The sequence below is a fragment of the Cuculus canorus genome, chromosome 1 (genome assembly GCF_017976375.1).
Source record: "Cuculus canorus isolate bCucCan1 chromosome 1, bCucCan1.pri, whole genome shotgun sequence".
Taxonomy (NCBI): Eukaryota; Metazoa; Chordata; class Aves; order Cuculiformes; family Cuculidae; genus Cuculus; species Cuculus canorus.
In genome coordinates this window covers 131,453,562-131,466,882 of record NC_071401.1, presented here as the reverse complement: position 1 = coordinate 131,466,882, position 13,321 = coordinate 131,453,562, and the positions used below count along the sequence as shown (strand labels likewise).

At 41.0% G+C, this 13,321-nt stretch overlaps 2 protein-coding genes across 3 annotated transcripts in view; both read left to right on the top strand.

The window, feature by feature from the left end:
- LOC104066636 (potassium voltage-gated channel subfamily A member 6-like) overlaps positions 1–4,582 on the top strand; it is a 71,689-nt gene extending 67,107 nt beyond the window's left edge. For both annotated transcript variants that reach the window (XM_054059475.1, XM_054059457.1), the window contains one exon: positions 1,205–4,582. The gene's annotated coding sequence lies outside the window, so the exon portion shown is untranslated. The remainder of the gene's footprint in view (positions 1–1,204) is intronic.
- The window catches only part of KCNA1 (potassium voltage-gated channel subfamily A member 1), a 58,469-nt gene that overhangs the window by 17,205 nt on the left and 27,943 nt on the right, over positions 1–13,321 (top strand). The window lies entirely within an intron of this gene.

Sequence of the window (13,321 nt, the reverse complement as noted above, 5' to 3'; positions counted from 1 at the left end):
TTGAACTTCAAAAGGTGTCTTTGAGTGCCTGCTCTGAAATTTTTCTGTAGAAGAGACTCGTAGTCTCAGCGGGATGAAGACACCTGCTCAAGTGGTGTCTGGGCCCTGCAGCCCTATGCGTGCAGGTCAGAAGATCGTGTGGCAGGTAGTTCACAGTCTCTTTTCAATTGGGCTGCAAGCAGTTGAGAGGGCAGCACTTAATTAATTCAATAGTGAAACTTTCTGCACATTTTTTATGCTGTTAATAATTTGCTAACATTTTAAACCTTTACCTCTGAGGTTTTAATACTGTCAGGATCCACACCACCTTTTGCCAAAAGAAAAATTCATTACAGCTTTTCTGCTGAACTTTCATTCTCAGAAATCAACACACCAACTCCCCTTTTCCCCAGGAATATTCTGCCCCTCAAAATGCGGTTTCTCTGTGATAGAGCTTGCTGGATCAGCATGGACTTATACTATTTTCTGTGTTTTCAGCTTCTAACAATCCTGTCTGATAGTAGAAATCATGAATCTTTTGGTGTTAAAAGCTGTTGCAGGGTGGATGGGCACTTTGTACACTCATGGAAGACTTGACTTGTGCACCCTCATCATCCATGGCTGATCAGTTGTCATTTTGGGACATGAAAGTGCATTCCTGGAGAACCAAGGGATTCAGGGCTGGAAGTATTTGTGCATGGCAGGCTGGATAAAGCAGAGGCATAGTGATGGCAGAGTCAGAGATGAACCTAGTCATACTACAGCTCAATTCTTTACATTACAGCTTGTACTGCATTGGGTAGGAATACTGGGAAAAGAAAGGAGAATCATCATTCCTAGACCCTGTCCTTACATCCAGATAAATCTATGTGAAAAAGTCAGATCTTTTCATGACCACTGCGGAAAAATAGAATATGATAAAATAAGATTTTTGGTGCATAGGACAAAGCTGCCCTTAGGTCGTATAACTTTTCTTACTGATGCTTAAATGACCTAAATCAAGGTGACAGAGATGTTAGCAGCATTATCTGAAGTACTGTTCTTAGGAATGAGTTGTTCTTTAGAACAATTTGCATTCAGCACAGAGAGTTAAGCACAAGTGGGTTTAAAATGAGGCTCACGTGTCATCATTTTCCAGCTCTTATTATCTGTGGTGTGACTAATGCAGGATTACTCTTCATCTGTGCTCATGACTAACTTATCTCTGTCCTGTATCCCTCTGCAGAACCTTGTTCCAAATTGCCACTCAGAACCTTAATTGCTGCTCCATCTCCCAGAGAAGGGAGGTACACGTGATTGTGTTCAGTCTCTCTTTTCCCATCCATCCCAGGATAGTATTTGGGCACTTCTCAGAGAAAGGAAGACTACAGATTCTCCTGCTGGGGAAAATGAACTCACAAGGAGTACTGACTGCCGGTTTGCTTCTCTCTACTGTTCTCTACGCCATGATTATTGTTTGAATGCTTTTAAATTCCTCAAATGAGTCTTGAGGATGGCCACAATTGCTTGTGCATTTAATGGTGGGTAAGAAAACAATTAATGAAAGTGCAATGAACCTACAGAAGACCAATGCAGAAATGGAAAGATTGCCTTTGTTAATTTTTTTTCCTTTTGCTATGGATTTACTCTCCCAGAAGATGCTACAGAACCCAGACAGATGCCAGACAGTCAAAATTAATAGTGAATATGTTAGTAAGCATGGTTCTTCACTACTCTGGAACAGAAGTATTGAATGAATGCTGCCCCATTTCTCCATTGAATTTCATAATGAAGGGATATTTGCACAGTAAAGATGTTCTTCAACATCATCAAGATGGACATAAAGTAAAGCTACAAAAAATGTGTTCTGAAGAAAGAAGAATATTTTTGCTTCTACTTATTTTTGGGTAATTGTTGCCTATCTCAGAGCATTTTACAGATTGAAAAGTATTAACAACATTTTTTCCAACACACAACTTTTGCAAAAAAAACTAAATAAGTTCCTGGGGAAAAAATGAAAAAAAGATTTAGAAAGATTTTGTCTGAGAACCAGATTTAGATTTGAGGCCTTGGTTTAGTGAAATGCTTATTATGCAAATTTTTAACCTTATCCATTGGAGCATATATTACATAGACTATTTGAACTGTTCTGTTACTTAAAATCAGGTATGTTCTAAAGTATCTTGGTTAACAGAATCTTGAGTCAGTCACTATTAAACATGTCTGCTGTCTGATTAGCTAAATCTATCCAATTTCAGAACAGATTTTGCATAACAATTTGTTAATGCTATCACGTACAATACAGAGCTTTCATGCTAGAGGATAACATATTAATCATTGTTTAATCCCCTCACTTCTTGATTAAATTATAAGTAGAGTCTTTGGAATTCTATGTGAAACATAGGAAAGTATAGCAAAAGAGAGGATGAAAAATTGACCTGACAAATCAAAATTTAAAGGGAGAAAGGGGAAGAAAGAGAACTATTTTTCATATTTCCATTACCTCTTTGTTTCAAGACAATGAGTAAATAAATAAATAGACAATTTCAGGCAAACCTGAGTAGCAATTCAATCTTTTTTTTGACAACTAAATTAAACAGCCCCTCAACTTGCAAAGCTTAGTTGTGTGCCTGAACCATGTGAGACCTGATATTCATGCTGAGGCTAAATCCATTCATCAAGACTTGCAGTGTTGAACTTTCTTGGGCCAAGGAAAGGCAGCAGACATATAGATAGAGTGTAATGATACAGGATCCAAGAATGATGAGAAAAGAGCTGAAAAATCACATGCTAAGAAGAACTTGTGAGTTGGTGGGTGGTTGAGCTCAGCCTCCAAGCGATCATGACTTCAAAGGAGGCTAATTACTTTCATTTGTCTGGCATGGTGCCTGTGTAAAGGGTGCAAATAAAAGTTTTGAGTTGCCCAATCTCTATGAAAAACAGACATTCCTAAGATTCAGAGGACTGATCCAGAGACTGAAAAGATAGCTGTAGGTTTCAGGAAAGTCATATTTTGTTTAAAAATTGTATTCAGCAAATCTTTTGTGTTCTTCCAATTAATTTTCAGACAACATTTTTTTTTTTAACTTCGAAAGTTATTTTAAAATAGCTGCAGGATCCTAGAATTGGTACTTCTTTTTATGTGATCGCATGTGCAAGAAAATTAAGATCTATTTCCACTTCTGCCACAGATGTTGTGTGCTGATAGATAAGTCAGACACAGGCGGATGCATCTAACATACAGATGTGTATTATATGTTATGCATATCTGATACATGTCTCATTTTCCCATAAAACCTCCTTTCTATCTGTTTGGATTGTAGACTGTTTAGGCACGGACTATTAGATCATTTAGACTGTCTGGATGGTACCACAAAACAATATATTACAAACATGCTATCTTATAGTAATATAAGAAATGAACAGATAAGTGATCTGTGTCCTTAACTTTATGGAAATGTGCAAATATTCTAGGCTGTAAAACTCAAAACTACATGAGATGAGATGTAGGTACAAATCTCATGGCTTTGTGAGAGAAAAAACAATTAATTATTTCAAAAAGAACTCTAAGGAAAAATTATCTTCAAAAACTAAAAATGTGCTCCTAAAGAGAGGAATAAGAGAAAAACAGTAACAAACCTATCAAATAATGATTACATCATCACATATCCCATGGGGACTTCTTAGACTCCTTGAAGGAGTTTCTGATGAAAAATTCCTGCTGAGATCTGAATCCTATGGCAGGATTGTCATTGCGATCCCCCCCCCACATACACTTAAATGGAAATACCAATTTTTGCAGGCTGTAAATTTAAATGTGATTACTTTGAGTCTAAACGTCCTATGGGTACCCCCTAAAAAATAGTATTCGTCAGCTCTGCAAAGTGAAAAGTCTTCTGGACAAAATAAATGACACTGTTCTTTGCATTTCCTGATGTGCTGCTTAATCCACTGTTTAACCTGCTGCCTTGTCTCCAACATCTTCACTCCGCTGGTCAGAATCAGTATTTTCGTAGGCAGATTGCTGATACCTTCAGATCACTTTGTACTTACTCATAGAAGAGATGATGGAGTACTACATTCATTTACTTGCTTGTTTAAAAAACTTCTAAGATAAAAAAAATCACCAGGAATAATAATTATTTTAAAATGAAAAAAAAATGCTCTAATCTAACCCAAAATGTTCATTACAGAAGCAACAAATAGCAGCATTTCTATCAGTCACTCAGATTGAAAAGGTTCACATGATTCAACAAATGAAAATTTTGAACTCAGGTTTGGTTAATACAAGAAAAAAATACTCCATCTGCTATATCCTAGAGGGAATTAGAAAATTCAAATAAAAAATTTAATTTTCATGGGAAAGTGCTTAGATTTCTGCCTAGAAGGATAATATAAAAGCAAATTTCTTCAAGGTACTTATATTCCCAGACCTAAATATACGGTCTGATAATAAACTGGAATTTTTACCCTGGAATTCAAGCTGATAAATAAAATCTCTGCTTGCCTAGACCTGAGACATTTCAAGATCTGCTGGACATCAGAGCTGCAGTCTTTAGGTTGTTGGAAGCCCTGCTTGGCTGGAATACAAGTAATTCTTTATTCAACCAAAGAAAGTTGCTTTGGACTTTAGTACGGGTGTGTATTGTTTTTTGTATTAAATGGTCATTTTAGAAGAATCTTTATAAATAATTTTGTGTCCTGTCTCTCAACAAACTGAGGCCTTTGATTCCTTGTTTTCTTAGGACTTCTTTAATCTACTTAGATGATATTAATTTTCAAGCACAATATTATGGGATAAAATTCATTCTGATTCAGGTCAGCAGGACCCCATTAGCTTTAGCATGAATAGCATGAGGCACAAGTTATTTCTAAGTCTTTTACAAGAGGGTTCAATATCTTACTAAAATGCCAGTGTTCAGAGACTTTTATCTTTGCACAATACATTAAATATATGCAAACGAGAATCTGATACAAAATTCATAGAATCAGCAGATTGGAAAAGACCTCTGAGATCATCGAGTCCAACCATACCCATATGCCACTAAACTATATCCTTAAGTACCTCATCTACACATCTTTTAAATTCCTGCAGGGACAGTGACTCAACCACCTCCCTGGGCAGCCTCTGCCAGTGCCTGATGACCCTTTCAGTGAAAAATTTTTCCCTAATGTCCAATCTGAACCTCCCCTAGTGCTGCTTGAGACCATTCCCCCTTTTCCTATCACCTGTCACTTGGGAGAAGAGACCACCTCACTACAATCTCCTTTCAGGCAGTTGTAGACAGTGATAAGATCTCCCCTCAGGTCCTCTTCCCCAGGCTAAACAGTCCCAGTTCCCTCAACCATTCCTCATAAGACTTGTTCTCCAGCCCACTCACCAGCGTCACTGCTCTTCTCTGGACGCGCTCCAGAGCCTCAGCGTCCTTCTTGTAGTGAGTAGCCCAGAACTGAACACAGTATTCAAGGTGCAACCTCACCAGTGCCAAGTACAGGGGCACAATCACTGCCCTACCTCTGCTGGCCACGTTGTTTCTGACACAGGCCAAAATGCTACTGGTCTTGGCCACCTGGGCACACTGCTGGCTTCTGTTCAGCCATTGTCAACCAACACCCCCAGGTCCTTCTCCTCCAGGCAGCTTTCCAGCCACTCTTCTCCATGCCTGTAACTCTGCACAGGGTTGTTGTGTCCCAAGCAGTTTTGCGGTTGTATTGCAGTGCTACATCTGAGAGAGGAGCAGGAAATGGTGGCACAAGGTAAATGTCTTCAAGTATCCATGTTTGAACTAAAAAGTCCATAGAAAACAAATTTAAATTTGATCAAATTGATATGATTTATACAATTTAAACAATATCAGCCAATGCAGCTCAAAGTGGCCTTCCTGTCATTCTGTATACAAGTGACTGCAGATACAGTTTTTTGATTTAGTTCACAGCAGACAGCTGGTGCTCTGCCATCCACTCCTAGAGTGAAACGAAAATTTTGCATGAGCTGAGAACAAGTTTGATTTGTGGCCTGCCCAGCACTTACAGTTCCCACCATCCTTTGAAGGAAAGGTTCACCTCAACAAATCTTGTATCAAATGCACCATGTGCATGCTGATCTTAAAAATGACCTCTCTGAGAAAGTAGAAGATGCTGTAGATTCTGATAAACACCTTTGTTTTGCGCAAAAAGGGTTCAGTGCAACACTGTCCTTTCCCCCTCTCCTCCACCTTCTCCCTCCTTTTCCCTTTTCCCTTCTCCCTGTTTTCCTAAATGCTGATTGAACTCCAATCAAAAACCCTCTGAAGAGGAATTGCAGGTTGTGTTGAAGACCTGACATATACACTATGCGCTGCAGTAGATGCGTTATAATCTCAAAGCCTTTACACCAAGTAAATTCAAGAGCTCCGCTAGCCTGTAAACACTGGAAATTAATGACATGACAGCCTCAGGAAATAGGACTTCAGATGTGCAAGTGCCCCATGGGAGGAACTCATTACAAGAGTTACAGTAAATTGCCACTGAATGAATGCTGGAGGAGCTTCCCACACTTCATAAGCTTGATCGTGTCTGATTTTAAGGGCTAAGTGAATTTTGACATGATTAAGTACTAGAAACTATGATCATCCGAAAAGTCTTTGATTTCCAGGCTTCTTATATCAACTTGCGGTGATAACAAGGCACAGCATGCATTACAGAATCACAAGGTTGGAAAGGACCCATTGGATCATCGAGTCCAACCATTCCTAACACTCCCTAAACCATGTCCCTAAGCACTTCATCCACCCGTTCCTTAAACACCTCCAGGGAAGGCGACTCGACCACCTCCCTGGGCAGCCTGTTCCAGTACCCAATGACTCTTACTGTGAAGAATTTTTTTCTGATATCCAACCTGAACCTCCCCTGACGGAGCTTCAGGCCATTCCCTCTTGTCCTGTCCCCTGTCACCTGGGAGAAGAGGCCAGCTCCCTCCTCTCCACAACCTCCTTTCAGGTAGTTGTAGAGAGTAATAAGGTCTCCCCTCAGCCTCCTCTTCTCCAGGTTAAACAACCCCAGCTCTCTCAGCCGCTCCTCGTACGACTTGTTCTCCAGCCCCCTCACCAGCTTCGTTGCTCTTCTCTGGACACGCTCCAGAGCCTCAACATCCTTCTTGTGGTGAGGGGTCCAGAACTGAACACAGTACTCAAGGTGCGGTCTCACCAGTGCTGAGTACAGAGGGAGAATCACCTCCCTGGACCTGCTGGTGACCCCATTTCTGATACAAGCCAAGATGCCGTTGGCCTTCTTGGCCACCTGGGCACACTGGTGGCTCATGTTCAGTCGGCTGTCAACCAGCACCCCCAGGTCCTTCTCTTCCGTGCAGCTCTCCAGCCATTCTTCCCCCAGTCTGTAGCGCTGCATAGGGTTGTTGTGCCCCAAGTGCAGGACCCGGCATTTGGCCTTGTTAAACCTCATCCCATTGGTCTCGGCCCAGCGGTCCAGCCTGTTCAGATCCCTTTGCAGAGCCTCCCTACCCTCCAGCAGATCGACACTTCCTCCCAGCTTAGTGTCATCTGCAAACTTGCTGAGGGTGCACTCAATGCCTTCATCCAGGTCATTGATAAAGACATCGAACAGAGCTGGACCCAGTACTGAGCCCTGAGGAACTCCACTTGTGACTGGCCTCCAGCTGGAGTTAACTCCGTTGACCACCACTCTCTGGGCCCGGCCATCCAACCAGTTTTCAACCCAGGAGAGTGTGCGCCTGTCCAGGCCAGAGGCTGACAGTTTCTGCAGCAGAATGCTGTGAGAAACTGTGTCAAAGGCTTTACTGAAGTCCAAGAAGACTACATCCACAGCCTTTCCCCCATCCAGTAGTTGAGTGATTTTGTCATAGAAGGTGATCAGGTTAGTTTGGCAAGATCTGCCTTTTGTAAACCCATGTTGACTGGGCCTGATCACCCGGTTCTCTTGCATGTGCTTCATGATAGCACTCAAGATCACCTGTTCCATGACTTTCCCTGGCACTGAGGTGAGACTGACAGGCCTGTAGTTCCCCGGATCCTCTCTGCAACCCTTCTTGTATATGGGCACAACATCAGCCAGCCTTCAGTCTAGTGGAACTTCCCCAGTCAGCCAGGACCTCTGGAAGATGATGGATAGGGGTTTGGAAAGGACATCCGCCAGCTCCTTCAATACTCTTGGGTGGATCCCATCCGGCCCCATAGACTTGTGGGCGTCTAGCTGGGCAAGCAAGTCTCTAACCGCCTCCTCTTGGATCACGGGAGCCTCAATCTGCCCCTCTAACTCTTGGATTTGTAAACATAAGGAACAACTTTCTTTGCTATTAAAGACTGAGGCGAAGAAGGCATTAAGTACCTCAGCCTTGTCCTTATCCCCTGTCACTGTTATTCCTTCTGCATTGTAGCATCTTGCTTGAGGATTTGTTTGTTTGTTTTAAATTAATGGCTAGCTTCTGAGCTATGCAAGTATATGCTAGCTGAGGCTCTGCTGCTGGGATTTTAGACCAGTTTTGTATATATGTGAGGTGGTGGGAGTTCGGGAGAATGGAATTGCATAAAAGCATAGTCCACGTTTTTTTTATTTTTGGCCCCAAAAATTGCTGTTGTTGATATTTGGTATGGTTGCACAGCTGGTGGAAACAAAGCGGGAGGGGGTGTGTGGGGTGTGTGTGACATCAAAGAAACAAGGCAAAATGGAACAAACACATAGTACACATAGTACAACTTGCATGACTGTTGGTCTCCTGCTGCATGAATCCATCTCTGATAAGAGACATCTATGTAGTTTCTGAAAATTAAGGGCAGTAGGATTAAAAATTTTGAGGAAAATGTGTTCTTAACAGGAAAGTACCTTCTTGCATTTGATGAATTGCTTATTTAAGTTAATAAATAGCAGCCCTGTGTGTGTGAACAAGCAGAGCCCTAAACATGCAGAAATGCAACTGTTGGTCAAAAAGTTCACCTGTCTGGACAAATGCCTATGTTATTTGTGGGTAGGGGCCTTTCCGACAGGAACTCTTTCCTTTGTGGTGTGGGAACAGAGTCAAATGTGGTGTGTGTTAAGGTTTGGGTGACGTGTGTGATCTTGACTTCAGTGAGGTTTGTGTCATAAGGGAAGATTGCAAGTTTTCATCCTCATCTAGAAGTTGACTTACGCACCATTACTGCTGGGATTTGAGACATTGCCAGGCAGATACTGATAGGAAAAAAGTATGTTGGGGTTATCTTTGGGGCAGAATCAGTAGTCTTGCCAAATTACACCAGGAGCAGTTTAGAAACATGTTCAGCCCTGGACAGGGTTGCACTGGCTGCCGGCAGTGAACAGTGTTTCTGAGTTTGGGGACACCACTAGTTCTGATTAAAAATACAAGTAGAAGTACATCTTTTCTGACCCAACATCTGTTTTCTATCTAATCTGCTCATTGCTAACAATCCACTTGGAGTCTATGTCTGTTCTACAGTGAAATCTATGTCTGTTCTACAGTGAATCTATGTCTGTTCTAAAGTGAAAAGCTCAAGTAAAAATACAACTAATTGTTGAGAAGAAAATTTAGGCACACATCTGTATTAAGTAAGGGCATGCAATAACAATCATTGGTCTATTCGAAATAATGTTTGCTGATGGGGTAGCTGAGAGAGTGAATTGAAAAGAACCTGTGAAGAAACACAAGAGCCCTCCAGACTTCCACAAAATTTTTTTATTTGTTTTTTTTTTGTTTGTTTGTTTTATTAGCAAGAAAAGATGTGCTGAAGTGTTCTGGAAGGTAATTCTGGTGTAATCTATCACATAGATTTTTTTTTTTAATTGTTTTTTACTTCACATTTCCAGGGAGGGATTCTCCCATACTGGAATCCCACCCTGGGGTTCACCTGATGCGTCTTTTATTTCCTTCCTCTCACAAGTTATCCTCTTTTTGGTGTTAAGTTTGGTGTAAGTTCAAGTCCACAATAACATAGACATCTCAGTTTTCCATATGCTATGTGACTCAGGTGACTCAGGCTTTACTGAAATGTATGCAACATCATGCTGACTGCTTGTGGTGTAGGCCATATAGCGTAGCTCATATAGCTTCTTTGCTTAATGCCATATCTAATGAAATGGAGATAGACAGTATTGCCAAACCTTGGGAACTGGAGGAAAGGAAGGGATTATTATGAATCCCTATTTGAGCAGTTCGTCTGCTTTGACAAACACAAAAGATAATAGAGTCAGCCTGTGTACGTGCTTGTAAGGTGTTGGAAAATGTGGTATTAAGTGCTGGGTATGTGTCAGCCATTTCATTAGGTTGGTACTGAACTGGAGCACTGTGTACAGTGTTAGTGGACACTGTGGTGTTGACAGCACTATCTTTCCAGTGACACAAACTGATATCCTAATCACTTATGCTCTCTAAGAGATCAATTACACTTTTCTCAAGTGTTGTAGGGCCATTAACCTTAGCTTACCGCTCAAATTCAGTGTAGTTAATTATAGCCTAAGTAGCTAAGCTTTCATCTTGCAATGGCAAACCTGCAATTCTTCGTAGCCCAAAGTGACGCACAAGAGTGTTGTGTGCTGCTAAATGGTTGCCATGTTCCGCTCTAGAAGTGTCTCTGGTTTTCACAGTTTTAAGGTGAAAGATAGGAGATTTATATTAGATATTAGGAAGAAATATTTCTACTATGAGGGTGGTGAGGCCCTAGCCCAGGTTGCCCAGAGAAGCTGTGGCTGCTCCATCCCTGGAGGTGTTCAGGCCAGGTTGGATGGGGCTTTGAACAATCTGATCCAGTGAGAAGTGTCCCTGCCCATGGCAGTGGGGTTGGAATTGGATGGGCTTTAAGGTCCCTTCCAAACCAAACCATTCTATGATTCTGTGATACTATGATTCACGTCCACACTGGATTCCTCTCATACACATTTACCCTCCTTCCATCTATGAAAGACCAGAAATAAGATTTTAGTATTTTTGAGTCCAAAGAGGCCTGGAGACAAGACTTATTTTTTTTTTTTATCTGAGATTTCTGCTGAGCTCTTGAATGTTTAATTCATATCTTTTATACAGGGTTTCCCCATCTGCCTTTCACTTATTCCCTGAGATCCTCCCCTAGGCTGTTTTAGGGAAGCCTGGCTGCCACAGTAGTCTCTGATGAGATTAGTCATAATAATGCTGCAGAGTTAAGCTTCTTATACTGAAGCTTGGGAGAGTTGGTAATATTATCCAAAGAGCAAAAGGCTGAGCAATGTTTGGCCTGTGTTGTTTTATTTAAATTAAGGCTTGAGGTGGTGGCAGGTCTGCTACAAATACACAGGCTTCTTTCCATCAGAAGTAAAGACAAATTTCCTTGAGGGTTACTACAGGACACATGACATTCAGTTCTATATTACCTATGATACCTGGACACAAGTAGTACTTCACTTATTTCCACCTCACCTCCCACCAGACCAGACTGCTCAAGGCTCCATCCAACCTGGCCTTGAACACTTCCAGGGAGGGGGCACCCCTGGCCAACCTGTGCCAGTGCGTCACCACCTTCATCATGAAGAATTTCTTCCTAATGTCTAGTCTAAATCTTCCCCCTTCCAATTTAAAGCTATTATTACACTGAAGAGAAGTCACATTGAGCACTGAAGTTAGCTACACATCATAATGCAACAGCATCAAGAGTATGAACAGCAATAACACTGCTTAATGCTGTCTTGTATTTTTTGCAAATGAAAACAATTTCCTTTTTCCAGTATGAATTTTTTGCAGTTGCCATTTCCACCATTTGTGTGTCATCCCATAAGGGTATTGTGAATTGCTCTGAGTAATTAAAGTGTATTGTTTTGGCTATGACTGGATAAACATTATTTGATGCATTTTGTAATCCTCTCTTAAGCAGGATGCCCTGGTATGACTTTCATTTAGCGATCCCATGAAAATGTTGCTTCATTAGTGCCCTGCTTAGGCACACAGGCATGAAACTAACATTTCATGTCTATCCACGATGCTTTCTATACACTGAGAACAATAATATCTAGCTACTGTCTTTGCATGGTCAGTTTGCAGTTCCTAATTAGTCTGCGGCATTAGCCTATCTTTTACAGTAACTACAGAATCTGAACCTTGAAAACTAACCCCACAAAAAAAAAAAACCCTAAAACAAATGAGGGACATTTATGAATGAAAAGTTCTGATGGATGGAGACAATTGCGTTTGATGGTATTGAGGACCTTCTCTTCTTCAAATCTCAGAAGACAGCTCAGTAGTCAGCTCATCTCAAAATGATTAAATAATTTCAAAAGACTTGCTTTGGGTTTCTTTTATTTTTTTTTTGTTTTCCCCAGGGAACTTCCTGAGTTCACCGAGAATGTTGCTGCACTTCCATCCTCTTTCTTGTCATTATTCAGCACTGTGATGTAGAGATAGGAGTCTTGATTAATAGTGTGTAGATCAGGGGCTAGGTTAAGACTACCTAGAGAAAACATGCCCTGCCCCACCCCATCGCCATGCTCCGAAGACTTTAATATCCCAAAGTGACGAACACTGGAGCTTTTCTTCCTCTGTGATCTAGTGAGGTTTGTCAAAGGTGAAGCAGACATGAAAAGGAGCCTGGGTTCTACTAACACGTCTTCACATTCCCATTTCTTTATAACTCAGAGCTTGGGAAACTGTTCAGTTTCATGATCTGTACCCTATATTATTTCTCTTGCATCAGCCACAAAGGCTCATCTGATTGTCCGTTGCACATCTTTCTTGCCTTGTGCAGCAACTCTCAGCTTTTAGTTCTTGTATCTGAGCCTCTGGGACATTCTCGCTTACTGAGATGAGAAAGAGAATCAGGGAGATGCTCAGTCCCTGATTCCCTCTCTTCATCATCAGGGCTAAACAAAGCATGCTGCTCTCAATTAATTTTCTCCAGACCTACTTTCACTGTTGTCTTCTATGTGCAGTTTTCTGGATCTTCACTGCTGCATATGATCTCCCTTTGTATCAGCCTCGTGCTATTATCACAATAATTGTATATTAGAAGGTGCGGAATTAATATGGAGAAGATGAAGGCATACAATTTCCCAGTCACAATTGCCAAGAAGTAATGCATCCTGTTAAGTACCACAATTTAACATTGAATTGGGCTGAAACAGAAGGGTAAGAGTACTTCAGCAATGTAGTTTATTTCAGTCCAGGTTTAAGTTATACTTTTTTTAGGATATCAAATAATCCAACACATACATATTGATAAAGTTTTCTCCAAAAATGAGATTTTTGCAGAAATCACTTTTTACACTGGAAAAGAAAGCACTTTCTCACAAACATCTGCATTCATCAATGGAATTAAATAGTTAATAAAGTCTAAGTTGTTAATTGAAGGGTCCCAAATAGTGTATCAGAATTGCAGTTTCCAGTGACTGTGAT